Source organism: Canis lupus, chromosome 26 (genome assembly GCF_048164855.1).
Source record: "Canis lupus baileyi chromosome 26, mCanLup2.hap1, whole genome shotgun sequence".
In the NCBI taxonomy this organism is placed as follows: Eukaryota; Metazoa; Chordata; class Mammalia; order Carnivora; family Canidae; genus Canis; species Canis lupus.
Window position 1 is genome coordinate 42,883,965 of NC_132863.1, and position 26,766 is coordinate 42,910,730.

At 39.3% G+C, this 26,766-nt stretch overlaps 1 long non-coding RNA gene across 2 annotated transcripts in view; it reads left to right on the forward strand.

Moving 5' to 3' along the window:
- The window catches only part of LOC140617920 (uncharacterized), a 268,157-nt gene that overhangs the window by 92,341 nt on the left and 149,050 nt on the right, over positions 1–26,766 (forward strand). For both annotated transcript variants that reach the window (XR_012018069.1, XR_012018068.1), the window contains exon 5: positions 24,255–24,389. This is a non-coding gene — a long non-coding RNA (uncharacterized lncRNA). The remainder of the gene's footprint in view (positions 1–24,254; positions 24,390–26,766) is intronic.

Consider the following 26,766-nt stretch of genomic DNA (forward strand, 5'->3'; position numbering starts at 1 on the left):
TTTAACTTAATCCTAACTGATAGATATACTACCTCTTCCCCTATCTCACTATTTCTCTCATATTTTTCCTACTGTCTCACTATTTTCTTTTTAAAAAATATTTTATTTAAATTCAATTTGCCAACATATAGTATAACACCCTGTGCTCATCTCATTATGTGCCGTCCTTAGTACCCATCACCCAGTTCCTCATCCCCCTGCCCCCCTCCCCTTTTACAATCTTTTGTTTTCCAGAGTTAGAAGTCTCTCATGGTTTGTCTTCCTCTCTAATTTTTCCCCACTCAATTTCACCTCCTTCCCTTATGATCTCTTTGACTGTTTCTTATATTCTACATATGAGTGAAACCATATGATAATTGTCTTTCTCTGATTGACTTACTTCACTCAGCATAATACCCTCCAGTTCCAGCCATGTCAAAGTAAATGGTAGGTATTCATCCTTCCTGATGGCTGAGTAATGTTCCATCATAAATATAGACCACATTTTCTTTATCCATTCATCTGTCGAAGGACATCAGGGCTCCTTCCACAGTTTGGCTATTGTGAACATTGCTGCTATAAACATTGGGGAGCAGGTGTCCCGTCGTTTCACTACATCTGTATCTAGGGTAAATACCCAGTAGTGCAATGGCTGGGTCATAGGGCAGGTCTATTTTTAACTTCTTGAGGAACCTCCATACTGTTTTCCAGAGTGGCTACACCAGCTTGCATTCCCACCAATGGTGCAAGAGGGTTTCCTTTCTCCACATCCTTGCCAACATCTGTTCTTTACTGTCTTGTTAATTTTAGCCATTCTCACCAGTGTCAAGTGGTATCTCATTGTAGTTTTGATTTGTATTTCCCTGATGGCAAGTGATGTGGAGCATCTTTTTATGTGTCTGTTGGCCATGTGTAGGTCTTCTTTGGAGAAACATCTATGTATGTCTTTTGCCCATTTCATGACTGGATTGTTTGTTTCTTGGGTGTTGAGTTTGGAAAGTTCTTTACAGATCTTGGATACTAGCCCTTTATCTGATATGTCATTTGCAAATATCTTCTCCCATTTTGTAGGTTGTCTTTTAGTTTCATTGACTGTTTCCTTTGTTGTGTCCTATTTTCAAGTCCCTTGGGAAAGTCCCTTGCTTTGATCCTATTGACTGGTCATAAAACTCCTTTGTATTAAGACAAAATGGATGCCCCTCCAAGCTCAACTTTGTGAGAGAACCAGTTAAGAGGTCTTTGTGATTCCAGCAGAGTGCAAATGAAGGAGGGGAGGTAGAGCATTCAGAGGGGAAACTTGGAGGTGTTCACTGCATCTCAGGAAATACCCCTAGAAGCCTGCAAAGGTTATTCTGCTAGGACAGATAAACCCACGTGCCTTGTTACACAGGATACTGCACTTAGAGAACCCAGTCATCCCATAAAGTCTAAGTACTTCTAAATGTCAGCAGGTTCCAGGGAATATCTCTGACTTGATCAACAGGACATTTTTAAGGGCTATCTGGGTGCAAACTTGATCTTGAAATTGAGGCCAAGGAATGGACACAAGGTCTTCCTGTGATATATCCTTTATAGTTTCCACAAAAGACAGAGTCCTGGGAACAAAGGGCCAAGGATTTAGCCAATAAAGACACTTAAATCCTTATCACATCTTTTATTTTTTTTATTACAACTTTTAAAAGCAAAGAAAAAGGGTGCTTGTTTTATAAGCTTCTGTTCTTCAAAAGCATGACAGTGTAAACTAAGTACACCTCCAAGGCAGATCAAGTTAGGCTGAGAGCCCAGCTGCTTGTTGATGCCATGACAATCAATGACAGTTTTAGCCCTACTATGTTTAATGTGACAGTCTAAACCCTACTATGTTTAATGTGGTCAGAAGAGGGTGGAACCACAGGGGTGCTTATCCCATCATCCAAACACAGCCCACACCCTTTCCCTTCATCACCACCTTTCACTTTATTATTTTATTGGAGATAGTTTCTTTGGTTCAACAATCACTGAACTACTGGCCCTCTTTCTGGTCTGTAAATTTGGTAGTTACTATATTTATGGCTATGTCAGTCTGACACAATATTTGAGCTATGAGAATTGCTGCAGAAGTGGATTTGTTAAGGAAAGGCAGACATTTGGAATATCCTACATGATCCGGGATGTGGTAAATCTTTAACATTGTACACATCTGCATTATTGCTCCAATGTATCAGTTATTAGGGCCAATGTGATGTGCATGGAAGAAATAAGTATCTTGGACCATTCTTATATGAAGCCTGCATCAGAGAAAGAAGTATATGGACCTCAAAAAGCAGTGGACTTGGGTTAATCCTGCCTCTGTTACTTAATATGCTATTCATTAGTTACTAGGTTACTTACATGTAAAAATTTTGTTGACTAATCTCTATGTGTCTGATGTAATTTGGGGCTCTCATTTTCTCTCATATTTTTTAGTTGATAATTTATTGGTCAATATTCAGAGAAACAGGTTAATATGGTAGCTAAGGTCAATGGGCTTGGGAATCAGACTGGCTTCATTTAAACCCAAGTCCACCACTCCTTGCTGGTGATCATGGGCAAGATCCTTAAATTTTCTGAGCCACAATATCTTTTCTGCAATACCATGATAGCGACTATAGTACCTGCCTCATAGATCTGCTGGGAGAATGAACTGAGATCATGCCAGTAACTTCTTATTGAATGTGAACTCCCCTTGTTACCCATTAAGGACCATAACTTTGGCATCTCAGTTCATTGGGCAGTGTTCTGGGAAATCCCGCAAGAAGGTATTCATTCACCTGCTCACCTGAAATAGAGCCCCACTAAACTTCATAGAAGCCTGAGAGTATGAGTCACACAAGCCTTTCAGTGGCTTGCCTTTTCCAGCCAACATGACCTCTAAAAATTGGGTTGAAGTATAAATAAATAATATATAACATCTATATAAAATTGTAAGGGGAACATCACATTCTTACTATGCTAGAACTATCTCAGCTCTTCATCTTCTGGTAAAGTATATCCAGATGGCCCACTCATCTTGTCTTTGCTAAGGCATTGTGTACTTCTAACTGATCTAATGCAAGTTAAAGACAGGACACCAGGCACATAAATATGCTGTTGTCCATGGTGGGTGCATTTGTGCATTTTCTATTACCTTTAATTTCCATTGAATTATTATTCTCTTAGGAAAAAAGTGGTCATTAAAGAAATCCAAAACATTCCTATTTATATATATATACATATATATGTGTGTATATATATATATGTATATATATATAATCTACTGTAATTCATCCATATATTCATTTGTCTATCCATTTACCCAGTAAATATTGCTTAAGGAATTCATCATAGGCATTGTACTAAGTGGTAGGGATACAAAAATGGGTAGTGACTGGTCTTCATTCTCTTGTAGTTCATTGTTTAGTGAGATTTGCAGATGAGTTCATCAACCAAATGTAATGTGACAGGTAAAGGATTCTTCCAAGAGCACAGAGAAATGTCTCCTCCCTCTGCCTAGGGAAATAGGGAAAAACAATACAGGAGTGTGAAGACTAACTCCTGAATTGAAAAGGATGTAGTAGAGACAGAGGGCAATCCAGTCATGGATCCCAAGAGAGACACCAGCTCTGGCTTCAGTTTCTCCTCTGCTTTTCCCTGTGTGGCAAAAACCCAAATTCTTCTTTCCTCAGCACCTTATTTTTTTCATCTCTACAATAAAGACACACATATATACAGAATCTCAACTCAGAATCACCCATGTGGAGCTGTTAAAAAAATAGCTGTCCAAGCCCTGTCTCAGACATATCATTTATCCATTCATTAATTGAGCATATTTTTACTGAGTACCTGTTTACTGATCACTTAATATACACCAGTTCCTGTGCTAGAAACTGAGTGCATACAAGTTAAATCCTGTCCTTGATAGGATATTAGTGAAGACAAACCTAACAAATTATCATTATAAGAAAAACAAAATAAATATTTCAAAGGAGCACTTATAATAGTGGCCCTCAATTTACTAAAAGTGCAAATTCCTAGAGTAAAGATGAGGCAAAAGACAAGAAAATTAACTTGGTCAAGGGAAGGACCGTGTCAGGAAGAGAAATGGCATGTACCAAAGTCCCACAGAATCTGACTTGCAGTAGGTGGGGCCAGTAGAGAAAGATTTAAAACTCTGAAGGTAATTTGGATGTTCATTCAGGATTGAGAAGCTCTTGCTAATCCTCAATTCTTGTGTTTTACGGGGCTGTTAGGTGAACAAATAAAAAGAGGCTTGTAAAAGTCCTTTGAAAAGTAAAAAATGTTTTACACAGGCAGAGTGTTGTATACAATAGCCCTCAATGATCATCAAATAAGAATCGTACTCAGGGTATTAAAATGGATGAGCCTTTGATATGACCATAAATTTAGGAGATTACTCATATTTCACACCAAGATCGACATTTTATGTCACTTTAGCTATAGTGGTGTGACTCCTACACTATTTATCTACAGCTTCTATTTTTTCCATCTAAGAGGCTTTGTTCCATCTTAGATGGAACACAGTGGTGTATAAGGATTGATGTGTAGGAGGGAGCATGCCATGTAAGCAGGATACGCCTGGGAATTAAGAGTGAAGCTTGAAGTCATGGACTGGACATCTGGAGACAACACATGCATCATATCATCCTATGTATTCTGTCTTAGATGTGGAAGTTATACTACTATGTGAAATACACAGGTGAGCATTTCTTGCCAATTAAATCAAGGAAGTCCAAAAAAGTAAGCATGCAGCAGTGTAAAAAAGCTATGGTTTCCACCATCCTATTTAGACCTCTAGCTTTAAATATTCAATAACCAAACCAACTAGTCTCTGAGATACGTTCCATTCTACCCTTAGTTAATTATAGCGCTAAACTAAATCACTGGATCTTTTCAAGGTTGATCTAATAGAATAAAGGGTTACATCACATCCTGAGGAGTGCAAGCAAGACACCATGATGATGGAAGTGCCAACCTTAGATTAAGAAGGAGATGCACAGTAGCCACAGCCTCTGCCAGTTCCAGGGATGTGGAACATTCTTTATCTGACAGAAATCAGACAAGCTAATGGAACTAAAGAACCAAGGCCTATGCTCCATGTTACAATTCACTTGAGCACAGAAATGCACTAAAGTGGGAATTGGAGTTCCAGACTACTATATAGATGCATCTTGATTTGTGATGGTGGGTGAGTAACTTAATCTATTCAGTACCTGCATTTTCTCATATGTTAAATGGGATAATAGAATTATGATGAGGACTAGGAGACATTGAAATTAAAATGCTTAGCACACTCACAGAATTCCAAATATGTGATGAAGATATTCTCTCCCTCTACCCCCCACTAAGGAAGTAGAACCTAACTCCCTACCTTTAACTGGGAGCTGCCTGTAGTGACTGTTTTGCAAAGAATGCAGTATAGAAAGCAGGAAAATAAAAAGTAACTTAACAGTGGAGAACACTAACAAATACTACCTAAGCAAAATAGTCAGCATTAACAGAGATAAATCACATCAATTGTATGTATTCTTGATTGAATAGGATAAGAACAACACTTTACTTCTCTGGCCTTCCCTAAAAATCTGTAACCCAACTCTAATGATAAGAAGAACAGTAAACATGCTTGGAGCAAATGAAAAAATAGAAAGCCTCAATACAGAAATAGAAAATCTCAGCAAACAGCTCAGTTGAGCTCAATAGCAGAATGGAAGGGAAAGATGAAAGAATCAGAAACCTGGAAAATATGACAATAGAAATTGCACAGTCTGAACAACAGGGAGAAAATAAACTGAAAAAAAAATGAATAGTCTCATGGAACTGTGGGACTATAACAAAAGACCTAACATTAGTGCCATAGGAGTCACTATGGAGAAGAAGGAAAGGAGAAAGAGAGCAGGGCTGGAAAAGTACTAAAATAATGACTACAAGTTTCCCCTAGCTTGGCTAAACACTTAACATACAGATTCAACAAGTTGAGCAAACCCCAAGAACAGAAATCCATACCAAGATACCACACAAATCTGAAAAGTAGAGACAAAAAAACTTATATAAGAGTGGAAGAAGTAACACTTTACCTAGAAGGGGAAACAATACACTTGACAGCAGATTTTTCATAAGAAGCCATGAATGTCAGAAGGAAGTCACACAACATTTTTCTATTGCTGAAAGGAAAGAACTGTCAATGTGGAATCCTATATCCAGCAAAAATGTCCTTTAGAAATGAAGAGGAAATCAAGACATCCACAGATGAAGAAAAATGAAGAGAATTTGTCACTAGCACATATACCCTAAAACAATGGTTAAAGGAATTACTCCAAACAGAAAGAAAATGACCAAAGAAAGTATCAGGAAACCAGGAAAAAATATATAACCAGTAAATATAAAAAATACAAAACCAGTAAACAAAAATATACATAAATACAGTAGGCTTTCCTTCTCCTTTGAGTTTTCTATATTATGTCTCATGATGAAAGCAAAAATAATACTATTTGATGTGGTTCTAAATGTGTATAGAGAAACTATTTTAGCTAGCTATATTATGAATGGGGGAGGACAAAGAGCTATAAAGGTAGTAAGTATATATAGATGGATGAGAGATAGATAAATGATAGATAGATGGTAAGTAGGTAGACAGATGTAATAAAATGATAATAGCTATAGACTGTTATGTATATATAACAGTATATATGTATATATTATGTATATTATGTATATATTATGTATATATAATGTGATACCTAAAGATACTGCTGAAGTCCTATACAAAAAGATACACTGAAAAACACTAAAGGTATATCAATATGAAACTGTAATACATGTTCAAATAAGCCACAGGAAGTCGGAAAAAGAAAACAGGAACAAAAAACAGAGGACAAGCATAAAACAAAAACTAAAATGGCAGACTTAAGTCCTAACATACCAATAATTGCATTAAAAGAAAATAGTCTAAATATAACAATCAAAAGAAAGAGATTGACAGAATGGATTAAAGAACATGAGCCAACTGCATGCTGTCTGCAAAAAAAAATTGTTTCAAGTAAAATGGTATAAGATGAACATACGGGAAGGGAAAGAAAAATTAAGATAAAATTAGAGAGGCACACAAGAGACTCTTTGCTCTAGGAAACAAACTGAGGGTTGCTTGAGGAGAGGTGGGTGGAGGGATGGGGCAATTGGGTGATGGGCATTAGGAGGGCATGTGATGTAAGAAGCACTGGGTGTTATATGCGACTGATGAATCACTAAATTCTACCCCTGAAGCTAATAACACAGTATATGTTACCTAAATTGAATTTAAATAAATGTTTTAAAAAGCAGATTGAATATGAACAAATGAAACACGATATATTGCACAAACATTCATCACAATGAAACAAGAGAAGCTGTATTACTATTAAACAAATATCAGAGCAAAGAAAATTGCCAGAGATAGAGGTGGACATTATGTAATAATAGAGGGTCAATCCATAAAGAACACAGCAATCCTAAATGTGCATGAGACCAGACCACAGAGCCATAAAGTATATGAAGCAAAAAAAGGAAAAGTAGTTAAATCCATAATTATAGTTGGAAGCTTCATCACCGCTCCTTGAACAATTGATAGAATACCTAGACAGAAAACCATTAAGGATACAGAAGAACTCAACCATACCACCAACCAACCACCTGACATTTATTGAACACATCACCTAAAAACAGCAGATTGTACATTCTTTTCAATTGCCCATGTAAAATATCTCAAGATAGACCATATCATGGGCCACAACACAAATCTCAACAAATTTGACAGAACTGAAATCATATGGTGTTTACTGACCACAATGGAATTAAACTAGAATTTAATAACAGATAACAGAAATCTCAAATACTTGGAAACTAAGTAACACACTACAGAATAATCCATTGATCACTAGACCCTATGGACAGGTCCTGATGACATTAGTGGATTATAAGAGAATTCTCTAAAGAACCCCACATGTTCTTTACACTGGCAGAGGGAGAAGTAGGGTCCATTCGGGGAACCTGATGCGGGACTCTATCCCAGGACCCCGGGATCACAACCTGAGCCGAAGGCAGATGCTCAACCACTGAGCCACCCAGGTGCCCCAAATTCAAATATTCTTAATAAAATATTTGCAAATAAAATTCAGCAATACATAAAGAGAATTATAAACTATGGCCAAGTGAAGTTTGTTTCAGGGATACAAAGCTGATCAATACTCAAAAATCAATTAGTGTAATTCACCATATTGGCACACTGAAAAGAAAAACAACCTTGTGACTGTATCAATTGATAAAGAAAAAGCATATGGCAAAATTCAAAAGTGACTCATAATAAAAACTTTCACAGAAATAGGAATAAAGGCCTCAACTCAATAAAGAACGTCTTTAAAAAAAAAAAAAACAATAGCTGGTATTATATTTAATGGTGAAAGACTGAATGCTTTCCCTTTAAGACTGGGAACAAGACAATGATGTCTGTTAACTGTGCTAATTCAATGTGGTGCCGGGAGTTCTGTCTACTTAAAAACACAAGAAAAGGAAATAAGCATGCATATCAAAAGAACAAAGTAATTAACTGTCCATATTTTCAGATAACATGGTTGTCTATATGGAAAATCGTAAAATGTCTACCAAAAAAAAAAAAAAAAGAGTGCCTGAGTGGCTCAGTCCATTAAGTGTTCTGACTCTTGATTTCAGCTCAGGTCATGATCTCAGGGTCATTAGATGGAGCCCCACATTGGGCTCTACACTGGGCATGGAGCTGCCTGGGATTCTCTCTTTCCCTCAGCCCATCCCCCTCATTTCTCTCTCTCTCTCTCTCTCTCTCTCTCTCTCTTTCCCTCTCTAAAAAATAAAAATAAAAAGTCTTTTATAACATATAAGTAAGTTCAGCAGCAAGATCACAGGATACAAGATAAATATACAATAAATCATATTTCTTTATGGGAGTAATGAGCATGTATACACAGAAACAAAAAATACAATGCCATTTATAACAGTTCAAAAACCCAAACTTTAGGTGTACATCTAACTAAACATGCACAAGACTTATATACTAGGAAAATACAATATGCTAATGAAAGAATCAAAGATTAAAACAAAGATTAGCATGATGCATGTATTAAGATTCAACATAGTTAAGATGTTAATGCCCTCCAAATTCACATGATGGTTTAACGCAACTCTTATCAAAATCCCAGCAAGATATTTTGTGGACATAGACAAAATTATTCTAAAACTTATATGGAAAGGCAAAGAAATTAGAGTAGCTAAAACAGTCTTGAAAAAGAAGAATAAGGTGAGATAAATGAGTTTACCTAATTTCAAGAGTTATATAGCTGCAGTAGTCCAGACTATGATATTGGCAAAAAGATAGACACATTGATCAATGGAACAGAACAGACTCCAGTAATAGACTCAGTTACATGTGCTCAAATGATTCTGAACAAAAGTGCAAAGCCAGTTCAATAGAGGAAAGAAAGCCTTTTCAATAAATGGTACTGAAGTAATTGAATATCCACAGGCAGGAAAAAAGAAAAAAAGAAAAAAAGAACCCCGACCTATGTTACATCCCTTGTACAAAAATTAGCTCAAGATGGATCATGGTTTTAAATGTATAACTTGAAACTATAAAACTTACAGGAAATAAGAAAATCATAAGGATCTGGAGCTAGCAAAATGTTGTTAGCCTTTATATTGAGAGCACAACCCATAAAAGGGAAAATCAATAAATTGGACCTCATCTAAATTCAAAAATTTTGTTCTTGATAGGAATCTTTTAAAAGGATGAAAAGCCAAGCAACAGACTGGAAGAAAATATTTGCAAGCTACATATCTGATGAAAGCTGAAGAATATATAATCAATGTCCAAATTTAAACATTAAAAAGAATCTATTTAGAAAGTGGGCAAAAGACATTGAGACATTTTACCAAAAAGGATATACAAATGGGAAGAGACAACGAGTTATTTGACACTGTTAGCCATCAAGAAATAAAAATTAAAACCACCATGTGGTATCACCACATACATATTAGAATGGCTCAAATAAAAAATAGTATCAAAACCAAATGCTGGCAAGGATGCAGAGAAATCAGATCCATCATATATTACTGGCACATTGTTTCTTAAGTAGCTAAACATGTGACCACCAGATGACCACCCACCAATTGTACCTCTGGGCATTTATCCCAGAGAAAAGAAAATCTGTGTTCACAGAGAAACCTGTGTGTGAATGTCTATAGCAGCTTTTTTTTTTTTTTTTTTTTTTTTTATAACAGCTTAAAACAGATGATAACCCAGATGTCTTCTAACAGGCAAATGGTTAAATAAACTGTGTAAGCCCATGGAAAACTATTCAGCAATAAAAAAGAATGAGCTATTAGTGTATACAGCACATAGATGAATTTCCAGAGAAACATGCTGAGTGAAAAATGCCAATCCTAGAGGGATTGTCCGTTCTATGATTTCAATTATATAACCTTGAAAAGAATGAGAAAATTAGAGAAATAGATGATAGACTAGTGGTTGCCAGGATTTCCAAAAGGTTCCGATTGTGGGAAGAAAGTGAGTGTGGCTATGTATGAAAGGGTGTCAGGAGGGACATTAGTCATGATGGAACAGGGCTGTGTCTTAACGGTATCAATGTCAGTGTCTAGTTCTACGAGATGTCACCATAGGAGAAACTGGGCAGAGAGTCTCCAGGAGATGTCTTTCTATTATTTCTTACAATGGAGTACAAATCTACCATGACGGCAACTAAAGTTAAATTTGAAAGCAATTACACTAGCTTGAAGCCTGATATGTCATTTGTGCATTGAATTTATTAAAACCTGGTGACATTTATTGATACTATTTTAGGCACAGCAGGGGGCCCAATGATATGTGAGCCGTTTGTCTGATGCAAAATTACAAGAGCAGAACATGGAAGACCTGTTGCATTGACTTGGTGGTAAAGTGGTGGCAAAGCTGAGGGAACTCTGCCCCTTCCTCAGCTGTCCTGCAGCATCCGCCTCACTGGCTTAGGCACTCCCGTACACCATGAGATTTATGGGTGCTTACAGATTACTCTTGGTCACATCCCTGAAATGGAAATGACCTTTTCTAGCTTTCCCCAAAATAGAGATAGATATAGGTGATGTGATTCTATAGAATTATAATTTCCAGTTAACTTATTGAGGATGTGTGAACTTCAGCTTTTTTTTCCCAAAGACTGATTTATGTATTTTTGAGAGATAGAGCTCACATGTGTGCAAGAGTTGGGGAGGGACAGAGGCAGGGGGAGAGACAATCTTCAAGCAGATTCCCCGCCAAGCACAGAGCCCAAGGTGGGACCTGATCCCACGACCCATGAGATCATGACCTGAGCCAAAACCAAGAGTTGGATATTCAACTAGCCGAGCCCCAAACATTAGCCTCTTTCTGTTGAGAAATTGCATGAAATGATTAAGTGATTAACAAAAGAGACCAATCTGAGCCCAAGAGTGACTGATTCAGGCCCTGGTAGAGCTATTGCCTAGCTTTGCAACATGGAACACGATGCTTACCCTCTCTGTCCCTTCCTTTTCTCGTTTGTAGCATAAGAATGAAAATAAATATTACCTCCAAAGTTGGTATGAGAATTGAATGAATGAATGTTAAGGCCACAGAACAGTGCTCTCAGCTATTTTTGTAAAATAAGCTCTCTGAATTTGTTGTGTAGTCTCTTCTGACTCTAGTTTATGAAATGAAAAAGAAATTGACTCTCACTTTTTTATAACTTCTAGTCTGACACACAGAATTATATGTCTAACTGCAAACGATCACAAAGAATTTGAGTACTTTTATAAGAAAAAAATGAAGTTAAAATAATATCTCCTTTAAAACATGATTTAAATGCATCGATGTGTCAAAATGTTGCTCTTCATTTAAACATTTAGCAATTTTGTTTTGTTTTTCTAGTTTCCATCCACACATTTCAAGATGAAACCCTGCAGGCTATATTTTATTATAATTATTTTGTCAATGTCAAGAATGCGGATGCCTGGATTTGATCTATCTGCTGAGCGTAATCTCACTATTTGCCAGGACCCCCACTCTGTACCACTTTCTGGACCAGTAACTCCCTGGAGCATATCAATCAAAATATAGGCTCTGTTGTATTTAGCCAGAGAAATAGGATACCGATGTAAAAAATAATAATACATACAATTACTCATAGCTCTAGATATGACATTAGTTTGGTGATTTGCTGAAGAGCACAGTTGATAACCAGAAAATTTGGCCCCCCTCACTATCACCTTAGAACAATATCATTTCTCAGAGTGACAGCAGAATGGACAGTTAAAGATAATAAATTCATTAATCTTACCCTCCTAACATTTCAAAGGAATAATGAGATGTGAGTAAGTGACTCTAAAAGATAAAAAGAACTCACCACCAGATGTCTCCACTTTGTAAGGCAATTAATAAAATAAAACAACGAAAATAGGAGATTCAAAGGAGGGTTGATTTGGGGCAGTGGCTTCTGTCTAGAGGTGATTTTGCATCGCCAGGTGACATTTGGTGATGCTGGAGGGGTATTACTGGCATCAAGTAGGTAGAAACTTGGGTGCTGCTAAGCATCCTACCTGTTCAGAATAGCCCTCCGTGACAAAGAACCATCTATCCCAAAACATCAATAGTGCCAAAGCTGAGAAGGCTCTTTTAGGGACATTTAATTTGCTTAATTGGGATTATAATTTACTCTTCTGTCATCACACTTTTTTTTTTCACACAGAAGGAAAAGATGTAGTAAAAAGTGATAAGAAAAATGAATATGAGACTAAACCATATTTTCCTCTGTCTGCAGATAACTCTATGGCAGGCCCTATTACATACTATTCTTTACAATATAATTTCCTTTTGCCTTGATGGTCCCACTCACAGCATGGGGTCTCACAGAGGGCGTGGCCAAGATCATTTCATTCTTTGTATGCCTCATGCTTAGATTGTGTGGCATGGAGTACACTCAAATTTTGTCCTATGAATGATTTCATGAGTTCATCAACACAGAGGATAGGCTCTAAAAGGAGCATGAGGAAACTCTATGTTTAAGGAAGGTACGCTTCAGAATCCATCAGTTCTAGGTTTAATGGAAGATTGTGGCATTAGCAAGAAGGCAAGGTACAGTGGCAACAGGTGGTGTAGGTTGTTAAGAAGGAAATTGAGAAAAGAGTTTGAAGCCATCCAGCAAGACATTCTACATGATCAAGAAGTTATGGAAGTATAAAGGCAATGGGCCAACTTTCTCCATCTGAAGTGCCTATAAATTCCTCCTTGAAAAAAATCCTTGGCAATGCCATCTGACCATTTAAGATTTTCATCTAAGTAAAGAACTTCAGACAGAGGACTGGCAAAAGGATTCACTGGTGGCAAGCACTGATGGTTATGTGTACGTGTGTATACATCAACCATGTGCACAGGAAGGCTGCTTACTCAAATACAAACACCAAATTAATGACCAGTGACTACAGATATGTTTAGGGTAACATAGTAAATCTGAAAAAGTAAAAATAGTAACATGAATAACAAATTAGAGGTAGCAGAGGGTATTGAAAGAAGTAGGAGAGTCCTTGGTTATACCACTGAGTAGATCAAAACTATGAAACTGTAGCTTTTAAAAAATGAATTCTGACTCTTAATGTTATTAATAATCTTTTCTAAATCTTAGGGATCTTAGGGATTTGCAGTTTGTTAACTTTATATTTCTTCAGTTATATTTAAGAAAATATTTAATATTTTGTATTTTTAAAGCATCTATATCATCACATTTCTCTAGACTATTTCCCTTTCCTCTCCCATCCATCTCCCCACTCATCCACCTTTCCATGCAGGTTTGTAGGAAGATACCCGGAATGATGTTTATGTAGATTACTTATGCAATTTCTGCATGATTGCATTTGGACCTGATTTTAAATTTCACATTTTTTAATTTTCTTCATCAATGATATCTTTATGATAAACATCATTATTTTAGGAAAAACAGTGGAATGACACTCTCTTTTTAAAACACAACTTTTTTCCTCTAGACTGAGATGAAATTGGCATACAGTATGTCATTAGGCTGTTCACTCTTATATGATGCTGTGTCAAAACTTTACTTTCTTAAATGCAGTAAAATTATTTTATTCTTTAGTGTATAATTCTATGAATGTTAACATATATGTAGATCTGTGTAACCACCATCGTGATGATGGTATACCAACTTCATAACCCCCAAAACTTCTTCATTTTATCCATCTGGAGTAACTCCCTCCCCCAGTCTCTAAGCCCTTTCAATAGTGATCTTCTCCTTATCACTATAGTTGTGACTTTTTGGACATGTCTAATAAATGGAATCACAGTGTTTAATCAGAGTTCTCCAGAGAACAGAGCCTCCATCTCAGAGAGAGAGAAAAAGAGAGAGAGAGAGAGAGAGAGGGAGAGAGGAAGGGAAAGGTATTGGCTCACATGATTATAGAGGCTGACAGTATGAGAAATCCCAAGAGTTGCAGGTGGTAAGCTGGAGATCTGGAGAGTCAATGGTGGAGTTCCAATTGGAAAGCAGAAAGAGACCAAATATCCCAGATCAAATCAGCCAGCCATGAGGAGTTCCTTGTTACCAGCAGAAGGGGCTCTGTTTTTGTTCTCTTCAGGTCTTTAACTGATTGGCGAGGGCTGCCTACATTAGGGAGGGCAATCTTCTCTTGAGTGTTAGGACCTTATTCCTATCCTCAAGCTAGATTACAGGGTGATGGTGGTGGTGGGGTTACCTAAAGCCCTCTTTTGGAGACTGGGGCCAACTTTCAGCTTTGGGCTACAGTGTTTCAAGTCTTAGATATACCAGAATAAAATTATATATGTGTATATATATGTATATATATACACACACACACACACACCACATATATAATATATATAATTATATATATTATATATCATATATACATTATATATATATATATATATATATATATATATATATATATGTATTCCCACTGATACCACTGGTTTTGTTTGAGTTTTATAACTGCATCCAATGGGAGAGACATGGTAGAGTGTGTTTACACCATCTTACTCAGAACTGGAGCCCTAGCACTTTTTTTAAAAGATTTTGAGCACGTATAGAACAAAGCATTAACAGTGGTTAATTATGAGTAGCAGTGATATGAATGATCTCCCTTATACTCTTGTGTATAGTTTATTTTAAAAAGTTAAGTTTTCCAAGAGCAAAAAATCTTCAGTAGTTCATTCTTGGTCTATATGTAGAAAGACAGGAAGAACTTCTGTGATTCATCTGAAAGACAAACTTAAGAACAGAAAACACAGGCAGCCCGGGTGGCTCAGTAGTTTAGTGCCGCCTTCAGCCCAGGACCTGATGCTGGAGAAACTGGATTGAGTGCGGAGTCAGGCTCCCTGCGTGGAGCCTGCTTCTCCCTCTGCCTGTACCTCTGCCTCTCTCTGTCTCTCTCCCTCTCTATTTTTCTCATAAATAAATAAATAGTCTAAAAAAAAAAAAAAAAGAACAGAAAACATTGAGGAAACATAGACCTTTTACATTCCTGCTTATCTCCTCTTTGACTAAATCCAAAACAGGTAGTTCTTGGTGATATCAATCTGGGCAACCAATGTTCTCCATAACTATGCTCCCTCTTTAACACTGGGCTAAGAAAAAATACAGTTGGCCCTTGAAGTACAGGTCCACTTATACACGGATTTTTAAAAATAAATATAGTACAAGATCATAAATGTATTTTCTCTTATAGTTTCCACAACAGTCTATTAGTGGTTAAGTTTTAGGAGAGTCAGAAGTAATATGAGAATTTTCACTGCTAGGGACTGGTGCTTCTGACTCCCGCAGCATTCAAGAGTCAACTGAAGAGTTGGAGGTGTTGGGGAAGAAACATTTTTCTCTACCCTTCAAGATTCTTCTTGCTGGTCTAAATTAAATTGACATGAGACAGATTAACAGGAGAAAATCAAATCCATATAAACATGAGATTCCAAAGACAGCAAAATAAAGCATATATATGTCCTCTTGAACTAAGAAGGGAATGAGAGTTTGGGACTTCAAAGAGAAGGAAAGAAATTCATAGGAAGATAAAAAAGAGTAAATGTTCGGTGAACACATGTTTGCTGGGCCATGTAGAAGCAATGAAACATAGAGAAGAATTTCAATAAATAAACTTTATTGAACACTTAGCTCATACCATACTGCAGTTATCTATGGTGAGAGCTCTCTTCCTGGAGGAGGTCCTCTATCTAAGTTCTTTTAGGCAGTTAGTGGGCAGGCCAAAGTTTCTTCCTGAGACTTTGGGCCTTGATTATTTTCACCTCAAAATAATATGCATGCCAAAGTGGCACATTTTGGGGTGACTCATTCTGAACCTCTACAAAGGAGTGTGACTTAGAATGAAAGTCAAAGGAAACCATAAAAGTAAATACACTTTATTAAACTTCATCTGTCACAAAAGAATAAAACAAAGCTTGCAAACTCCGGAGTGATTGAGAGGCACCAGACTTTATGCTGAGCTCAGTCAATTCTCTCTGCTATTAAATATTGTCATGTATCACTGTGCTCTTTCTCCTGCCTCTAAATGAACTTCCTTCACTCTCCTTAGATTCATTTATTATTCAGTGAGATGTTATTTTTTAAAAAATTCTTTGGAAGAAGTGACTAATATACTTGCATAGACCAGTTTTTGTGCTAACTGGGTTTATTTGTCTGAGTCAGTTGCAAACTTACAGAGAGACTTTCCCACAAAAAGGCAAAATCTACAGACAGGACACTTATAAAACTACTGCATGTTACAAGTCTAAGCTCTATATACTAAGGCGAAGATTTTAGCAACTAACTTGGGGGCAGAACTACTGAAAGCTTTTATTCTTAAACACATCAATTTACACTGACTATAAAATAACACTGAATGAGGGGCCCCCTCATTGACTCAGTCAGTGACTGAGGGGGCTCAGTCAATTAAACATCTGACTCTTGATTTCAGCTCAGGTCATGATCTCAGGGTTGTGGAATCACCATGCATTGGGCTCTGTGCTCAACACAGAGTCTGCTTGAGATTCTCTCTCTCTCTCTCATCCTCTGCCCCTTCCCCATGAGCTCTCTCTCTCTCTCTCTCTCAAATAGATAAATATTTTTTAAAAAAATTAGAAAATAACACTGAAGGAATTTACTAATTTTATTGGGAAGAAAAAAAGAATCAAGTCACCTCTTCTTGGTTAATAATTATGTATTATCTGAGTTAACTGGATACTTGCAGAATTCTTTTCACTGAAAGAGATGTGACCCTGTTATTCTGAGTCTTAAAGTTCTTTGTAGGATGTTGATGAATCCTTGTTCTCAATGCTCTCCCATAGACCAGGAGGGTTCCTCCTAATGGGGCCATTGCTGGTGCAGGGTGAGGTAAGGAATCTAAGAACAATGGAAAGATCTCCTCATAGAGCTCTCTTTTGTTCAACTTAACATATTTTTGAAGTATAGAATAATGCCTGCTGGAGGTATCCACTTCCTGATCCTCAGGACCTGTGATTATGTTATTCTACATGGCAAAAAGGACTTTGCAGAAGTGAAAGATATTGGGGCCAAGAATTGATCCTGAATTATCCAGATATGCCCAGTGTAATCACTTGACTCTTTAAAAATGAAGGACCTCCTTCAGTTTTGATATTAAAAGGATTCAGGGTGCCTGGGTGGCTCAATCAGTTAAGTGTCTGACTCTTGATTTTGGCTCAGGTCATGTTCTCAGAGTTGTGAGATCGAACCCTGCATTGGGGCCTACACTGTGTGTGGAGCCTGCTTAAGGCTCTCTCACCATCTCTCTCTGTCCCTCCCCCTGCTTCTGATCAATCAATAAATAAATAAATACTTTATTAAAAAGAGAAAGAAAAGGACTCAACCAGTCATTGCTGACTTAAAGACAGAGAGGGACCATGAACTGATGGATGTGAGCATCCTCTCAGAGCCGGAAAAGGTGAGGAAAGAGATTTCTCTCTAGAGCTTTCTGAAAGGAGTGCAGCCCAACACCTTGAGTTTAGCCCAGTTACGATTCATTTTGGGCCTCTGACCTACAGAACTATAAGATAACAAAGTTGTTTTATGTTCAACTACCAAGTTTGTGGTGATTTGTTGTGGCAGCACGGAGAGTTTAAGATTTTTATTATTTTTTTGTGAGATAGTATCTTTTGACTTTTGGGTATTTAAAATGTTCTTTTCTTTTCTATGAAATAATAGAAGAGGGTAGTGTGTGTATGTTTGACAGGGTTTACTCTCTTCCTTGCCAGAATAAAAATATAATTATCCTTTGTTGATCATCTCCTTTCCCCCTGTTCTCTGTCTCTTCTTCTCCTCTTCCTCATGTAAACTGTGTCATAAAGTTTAATCATTGGCATATAATGTCCGTGCATTTTGTCCAGATACACCTTCCATGCAGAGCCCTTTCTTTCCATCCTGTCCATCTCTACAGTCACCCACCTCCAGCTCTCCTTTATCTTCTAGAACAGTGGGTCCTGGTCTTCTTAGGAATCGCAATGCCTCAGGGTACTGAAGGTACACACACCACTTCCCCCTAGGCAGCTCCTGAATCAGCATCTCCAAGGGAGGGGTCTGAAAGTCGGCATTCTTGGCAAGGAACACAGTCATTAGAGAATTTGAGAAACACCATTGTAGGGGTGCCTGGGTGGTCCAGTGGGTGAAGCCACATCAGATAATGATCTCAGGGTCCTGGGATCAAGCCCCAGGTCGGGCTCCCTGCTCAAAGGGCACCTACTTCTCCCTTTCCCCTGCTTGTGCTCTCTGTCTCACTCTCTGTCTTTCAAATAAATAAATCTTTTTTAAGAAAGAAAATAAATCTTTTGAAAAAAGAAAGAAAAGAAAAGAAAAGAAAAGAAGAAAAAAGAAAAGAAAAAAGAAAAGAGGAAAGAAAGACAATTCTAGCTTTACCACATGGTTAATATTCCTCGTACTTGCTATTCCCTGCCCAAACCCCACCTTCCACCCCCTCAGCTCCTCAATCCAATGTCCCTCTGCCTACAATTCCCTCTCCCCACCTGGTTCCTTCCCTGACTTTGCCTGCTAAGCTCCTCCCCCTTTCATCGATACCATTGTATTCGATTCTCACTTTCTGTGAAAGAGTTCCCTAGCTGGCCTTCACTCCTCAAATCACATGGAACATTTCAAATAAACCACTATGACGCCATCTACCTTACTGTTCTGCTGTAATCCTCTGTTTGCTTTCCTCAACCAGATTCGGTCCTCGAACTCTGGGGCTTGTGCCTCATTCATTTTTCTCCACCAAGGCTCAGCAGAGTGCCGGAGAGGCATTTGAGGCCAAATAAATACCTATAAAGTAAATGAGTGGAAGAAGGAATGCATGAATGAATCAAAGAGTAGAAGCATAATGTCACAAGGTAATTCTCTGCTCTCTCTCTTTAAAGCATCACGCTCATTTTCAGGTCACTGCTGAGGGTCACAGTTGTCTGTGTGAGAAGAGAAATCTGCCGTATGGGTTTTCTGTGTGGGAAGGAAAGAAGTCTCACCATGCCAATTTTACCTTCAAAATATATTTTCCTTAGTGCTGAGCCCTTGTCACCATTTCCACAAGCCTCACTCTGGTCGAAGCTTCTGTTACCTCTGTGGTCTCCCTGTGCTTTCTTCAACGTGACAAGCACATGGGCTTTTGCACTCACTATTCCCTCTGCCTGAGTCTTTGTCTATCCCGGTATCTGTACCTTGGCTCAGTTCCTCCTGGAAAGGTTTCGTCCGACCGACCTACCTAAAATATTGCTCCTGTCAAACTATTAATTTACCTTGCTTTATTCTTTCTTGTTTTGCAGTACTCATATAAAATGTCTGTTGTATATCTGTGTTTAGCCTGTCTTGACCATTAGAATATAATTTCCACAAAGGCAGAAATGTTGTCTGTTTTGTTCACTGCCCTACATCCGGTCCCTAGACTGGTTGGCCATACACAGTAGGTAGTTAATACATAGATGTTGAATGTTGCGTGTGACTGTGGCACAATGTATACCCTGCAGTAACTAGGCAGGCCGGCACATGGCATGGTGCAGGCGTGCACTCACTGAGGACACATCAGTCACCTCAAAGCAACATTTTAAATGCACCCCGATCTATGGCTGCAATAGCTGAGAATTAAGGATTTGATGCATGGTCTGTTTCTCAGCGGCATATGGTTACTACCTAGGAAAGCATGTGAGGCTTTTCCTGCTGCTGTTTTTTCCCTTACAGAAGGGGCCTCCTGACCTCCTGTCCACTGCAGCCTGGGGGAGCATGGCGTGGGGATGGTGCTCCTGGAATTAAGTCCAGTTTTGCTTTTCCGGATCCTACAGTGATGCTGCCGAGGTCCAATTATTATTTTTTTTTAAGATTTTATTTATTCATGAGAGACACAGAGAGAGAGAGAGGCAGACACAGGCAGAGGGAGAAGCAGGCTCCCTGTGGGGAGCCTGCTGTGGGACTTGATCCGAGGACCCCGGGATCATGACCTGAGCCAAAGGCAGATGCTCAACCACTGAGCCCCTCAGGTGCCCCTGCTGAGGTCCAATTGAACACCAAATAAGCAGAGTTAGAAGTGTGCCCAGAGACGTGCCAGCCACAGAAACCTTCCTTTCTTTTGCAAGAGAGCCACATACTCTGTTCCCAACTTCCTCCAGAACACCCTCTTTGTTTTGAATTCCTGGAGTGGATGGAGCCGCCCAATTACAGGATTTAATCCCAGGCTTTTTTCTTCTTTTTCTTTTCTTTTTTTTTTTTTTTTTTTTTTTCTCTTAGCTGCATAGTAACTCTGACATCGAGCTCAGAACTTGGTTAGCTTCAGGCCCTTGCCGTCCGTACTACCTTCCTGCGTAGGAGTCTCTGGCATCATTTTGCCCAGGCCCTGGGGGAAATTGTATCAGTTTCCTTTACCCTGAAGCAGTTTCCTTTCTTCCCTTCTTTGGACTATAAATGTAGCAACTATAGTCTTATCCATTATGACTTGAATTCTTTGCCTCCTTCAGTGTTCCTTTCTGTCTTCGATGGCTCAAGTGTGTCCTAATTGCAAGAATAAAAATTGCGCTCCAGGGACCAGTGCTCCAGGCTGCATGGTTTCCTGTTTTGAGTTACGTTTGCATCACTTGTCTCACTGACTCTACATCTATGTCCCACATTCCGTACTAACCATACCATGGTGTCACAAGCATCTCATTCACTCGCTGGGCATGAATAGCTTCTTGGACAGCATTTGATGGCTTTTCAGAGAATCAGCCTGGTCTTTGAAATTATCTTTTAAAAGCTCTTAGATGTCTGGGTCCACGTTTCTTTGTCAGAAAGGGAATAAAGGGAAAGAATGAATATGTTGGATATATCAAAGGGCAACACTTCTTTCTTCTCTGGTCCATCATTCCCATCTCCATGGGCCCTATCCATAGGGACACAGTCTGGTCGTGGGCTTTGAAATTTAAGTCAGAAAGAGAGGAAGAGTGAAGGAAACGTGATCCTACATGAGATGTTGGTTATCATAGGGTACTAGTTGGATGAGTCTGGCTATCAGAAAATTCCAAAGTCAGTGTATGCTAATCTAAGGTAATCAACTTGTTCTAGTTTTCCTGGGACTTTCTCGGTTTTAACACTGAAAATCATATACCTGGGCCAAATGGGACACTTGGTCCCTACAAAATTATTCAAACCCAAATATGAGTGCCCACTATGTGCCAGCATATTTCTTATGGAGACTCCAGGTTTGGTCAGCCAGTCCTTTAGCCCGTCCTCATCTGCATTTTTCTTCCTTCTGTTTACATAAAGCCTTGAAGGTCACCCCTTTGTTGACAATTTTACATTCATGTCTGGCCTTCCCTGTCCTGAATGCTTGACCCTGTTAATTTGATTTTATTCTCTGATGTGACCTTGGTCTTCCACAGATCCAAAATGAAAATGCTCTTTGGAGTGGCAATGGAAATAGAGTGTGGGCAAATCCCAGGGAAGACAATAACTCACAGTGGAAAGGAAGTATAGAACACAGGGTAGCAAGGTAGGGCCGTGCCCTCCCGCAGCACACAGAATATGCCCATGGATTTGTTAAGGTGTCAAAAGCAGGTGTTTCTTTTTTCTCCAGTCTGAGCTTCAAGCTAACTTGGGCATTCAGCTAAATCCCTCCCAGGTGCTAAAACAGTATGTGGTTTAGGATTTCAGAGGTAATTATCGCTGACTGCATTGTATGGCCAGTGCACCTGCCAGGTAGATGTTATGAAAGGATGTGTTGAGGGGGTCACCAGAAGAACTTGGGGGACAATTTCTCCATCCTAAGACCTCTTATAAAGCCTATTAAGGCCATCAAAAGCTAGTCATGGGGCTAAACATATTCCCAATATGGTTAACAACACAAAAGATGTAGCAGGAACTAAAAATCCTAACGAGATCAGGCAGTGGGTCTTGGTCAAAGAAAATGCCAGCACTACCCTGAGAAACTGAAGCTGCCTTCCAGTCCTGTAGTTGATGCACAGGGAGTTAGCTTGTAGTGAAGCTGAATATTTAGACATTTAGATTTAGATATTTAGATCCTGACTTGGGGAACCCAAGGAAAGTACAGGTTCTGCTTATCTAAAATGAAAGAGAGAGTGGGAGGGGATCCCTGGGTGGCTCAGTGGTTTAGCACCACCTTCGGCCCAGGGCGTGATCCTGGAGTCCTGGGATTGAGTCCTGCATCCGGCTCCCTACATGGAGCCTGCTTCTCCCCCTGCCTATGTCTCTGCCTCTCTCTCTCTTTCTCTCTCTCTCTCTCTCTCTCTCTCTCTGTGTTTGTCCTGAATAAATAAATAAAATCTTAAAAAAAGAAAGAGTGGAGTAGGGGTCCAATGTGGTCATTTATTCATTGAAAAGATGAGTGTTTTCCAGCATTTGACAATGCCCTTGGAAGAGAATGGAGGACAATAACAGCAACAAAAATCCAGTTTCCCTGCCCCGATGGAGCAGGAAAGAGAGCCGGTGGGAGAGCTGGAAATTAATCGAATAATTACCCACGTTAATACAAAATCACCACTGTGATAGTACCATGAAGGAGTGGTAAGCAAGTTTTCTGAAAGCTTCTAATACAGGGATTTGAACCAGTTGGGTGGCTTCTCTGAGACACTGAAAATTGGACTGAGATGAGAAATACCCATGCTTGTTTAGTGCTTCATCTGTGCTGGGCACTGCTAACAGCTTTGTCACATTTTCTTGATTAATTCTCACACGTGAGGTTTTAGAAGGAGGCATTATCCCTTTAAACCCTCGCTGATCTTGGAAGAGAATCCCACCATTATCTGTAACTTTGGGAAGAAGCTTTCATCATTATCAATAACTTAAGGGAGAATATTCTGTTAAGATCCTCTAGAAGGGAGACTCTCTGGGCTTCTCTTTTGTACCTGTGTCACTCCAGCCTAGAACTACTGCAAAAGGCCAAGTCCCGCACAGGATACCTCAGATATCATTGGGTGGATGTATTTATTCCCACTGTGCAGATTAGAAAATCTGGCCTGGAGAGGTCGGGTCGTGTGTGTAGAGCTGTAGGTAGTGAGAAGCAGAGCCACTATTAGAACCAAGCTCTGTGTCTTCAGACCAAAGAGGGAAGGGAGTACATTTGGATCAGGGGGCCCAGCAGGTGCAAAGGCACCTTTGTGCAGAGTTCAAGGGTTTGCTACCCTTCTCATACATCCTGGGCTGGAAGGACCTGCAAGTCCTCCTGTTCCCCAGAAGCAGGATCCAGGCAGTGTCTGAGGCCTTCATAGGCAGGAGAAACATGTATCGCCGATGTTGGAGAGGGGGTGCGATGCTTTGAAACATGGTCCCTCAAGATCACCTGTCTTGCTGCTAAAGCTACAGAGAAGCATGTCCAGGCTCCTGTCTCAAGGATGAGATCTCAGCTCTGGAATGCTTGTGTGCTGACAGTTACTCTTGGAAAAGCTTGCAAGCACCTTTTGAAAGCCACACAACGCTGAAAAGCTTCCATACAGCACAAACACAAAAGCTGGAAAACCTTGAGGCTTCGCCCACATGGATTAAGTAAAATGCTTTAAGTGACTTTTGGGTACTTATAAAAAACAATTTACATAAATGGATGTGCTGTTCGAAGAGGGGATTGAGGGTGGTTTTGATTTTTTTTAAACTTTCTTTTCCCTTTAGTTTAATAGCTGCAGAGGCCTCAAAGAAGCCACTCTTTTTAATAAAACCGGCTTGTAAATGTATTGAGACAGACTCCAATTGACCCTATTTCAGGTGGCTCTCTGGGGCCTCCCACATCCAGCCGCCTGAGGTTCCAGATTCCAGGGGCCAGAGGAGCCCCTCCTCTGCGACTCACGCTACCTGCACCTGAGATGCCTCTACTCACGCCGGTGCATTGGAGCGCTACAGGTATTCAACACGTGCCAAAGGGGCTGGGCTGAATTTACAGGTTTTATCCTGCTTCCCCTTCATGAAAACCCTGGGATGCCAGCATACAACAAAAACATGCACACGTACCCACACAAACATAGACACACACACAGTCCACACACACAGACACACACATAGACACACACACATAACCCACATACAGACCACACACATACAGATACACAGAGACACACAGACACAAGACAGACCACAAACACACCACAGACACACACACATAGACAAATATTGGGTTCATCAATGCGGCCCATATGGAAGAGATGCTAAAAATGTAAAATCATTGCTTAATTAATGGTTGTATGTATTCATTTTATCTAGCATGATTTTATTGTTGATTTTGGAAAGATGATGTGTGTGTTTGGTAAAAATCCCAAACAGATTAAATGTCTTTTTTTTTTTTAATTTAGAGCAGTTCTCCTTCCTTTCCTCCCATGTCACTCAGTCAGAAATATGTGTTATGCATACAAACATCTATTTCCCATCCTCTGCCATATACTTTTTTATACATCTATAGTAATATGTAGACATGATTGTGCATCTTGACTTTTTATTTAATAACATATCTTTGAGACAGGCAACTTCAGAAATAACGATGGTGATGACGACAGGAAGCACACACATATATGTTCCATGTTCTAATCCTGACATTGTTCTGAGCTTTTTCCGTGTGATCCTTACCACAGCCTATGGGAGACATGCTAGCATCACCTAGTTTGAGAGAGAGGCAAAGTGGGGTATGGAGCAGTTAAGCGATTTGCCCCAAGTCACACAATGGGAACAGGAAAGTGATTTGAACTAGATTGTGCCCCAAACCACTGTGCAGCATCACCTCTCAGTATGAAATCACTGCCTCTCATTTATCCTTTTTAAGAGCTGCATACTATTCCTAGTGAATGAATATATCATGTTAATGTATCTTGTCCATTGTTAATGACGCTTTAAGTTTTTTCCAACATTTTTCTCTTGCAAGAGGCATTTCAAACTTTGAGTGTTTCACTACCTATCTTTATACTTGTGTTTTGTGTCCCTGATATCAAGTAATCGAGTCATAGAGGTAGATTTGCTGTTTTTTGAACACCAAGCTTATTTTCTTCTTACTGAGAAGAGAAAAGGAGAGGGCTTATGGATGCAGGACATTTGAGGCATCCCTCCTCTTACAGCCAACCCAAAGTGCAAATGCTCAATAAATATTAAATAAAGAATTAAATAACAAAAAGCTACCATGTTTTGAACAATCATACACAAAGTCTAAAATATTTTGATTCATCAGATCTTACTAGGTGTATATAAGCCAATCAACTGTCATCCTCAGGCTGTAGATTGGAAGTGGGATCCTATAATTTGAAGTCCCAAAGATAAGAAGTGGCAGTAGCATCTCTGAACTTCAGCTCTTGGGAATCCAAATCTATATATTATGCAGTCTGGGTCTGACCTCAGCAGGTTTGACCCAGGGACTGCCGCACGTTTGTTTCTACTTGGATAGGGTTAATGCCAGTTGCAGGAGAAGATATTAGATATAATAACCAGTAAAAATAAAACCATGCTTAACATGCCTTAAGTGCTTATTAGGTGGGAGACATTTGAGATGAACACTTGGCATTACATTACCTCCCATACCACTGACCGTCACCCCAGGAGGCTCTTTCTATCGCTGTTGCCATTTTGCAGGTTAGAAAAAGAAAACAACCCAGCAATTGCACTGCTGGGGATTTACCCCAAAGATACAGATGCAATGAAACGCCGGGAAACCTGCACCCCGATGTTTCTAGCAGCAATGTCCACAATAGCCAAACTGTGGAAGGAGCCTCGGGGTCCATTGACAGAGGAATGGATAAAAAAGCTGTGGTCTATGTATACAATGGAATATTCCTCAGCCATCAGAAACGACAAATACACACCATTTGCTTCGACGTGGATGGAACTGGAGGGTATGATGCTGAGTGAAATAAGTCAATCAGAGAAGGACAAACATTATATGGTCTCATTCATTTGGGGAATATAAAAAATAGTGAAAGGGAATAAAGGAGAAAGGAGAAAAAATGAGTGGGAAATACCAGAAAGGGAAACAGAACATGAAAGACCCCTAACTCTGGGAAACGAACTAGGGGTGGTGGAAGGGGAGGTGGCTGGGGTATGGGGGTGACTGGGTGACGGGCACCGAGGTGGGCACTTGACGGGATGAGCACTGGGTGTTATTCCATATGTTGGCAAATTGAACACCAATAAAAAATAAATTTATAAAAAAAAGAAAAAGAGGGATCCCTGGGTGGTGCAGCGGTTTAGCGCCTGCCTTTGGCCCAGGGCGCGATCCTGGAGACCCGGGATCGAATCCCACGTC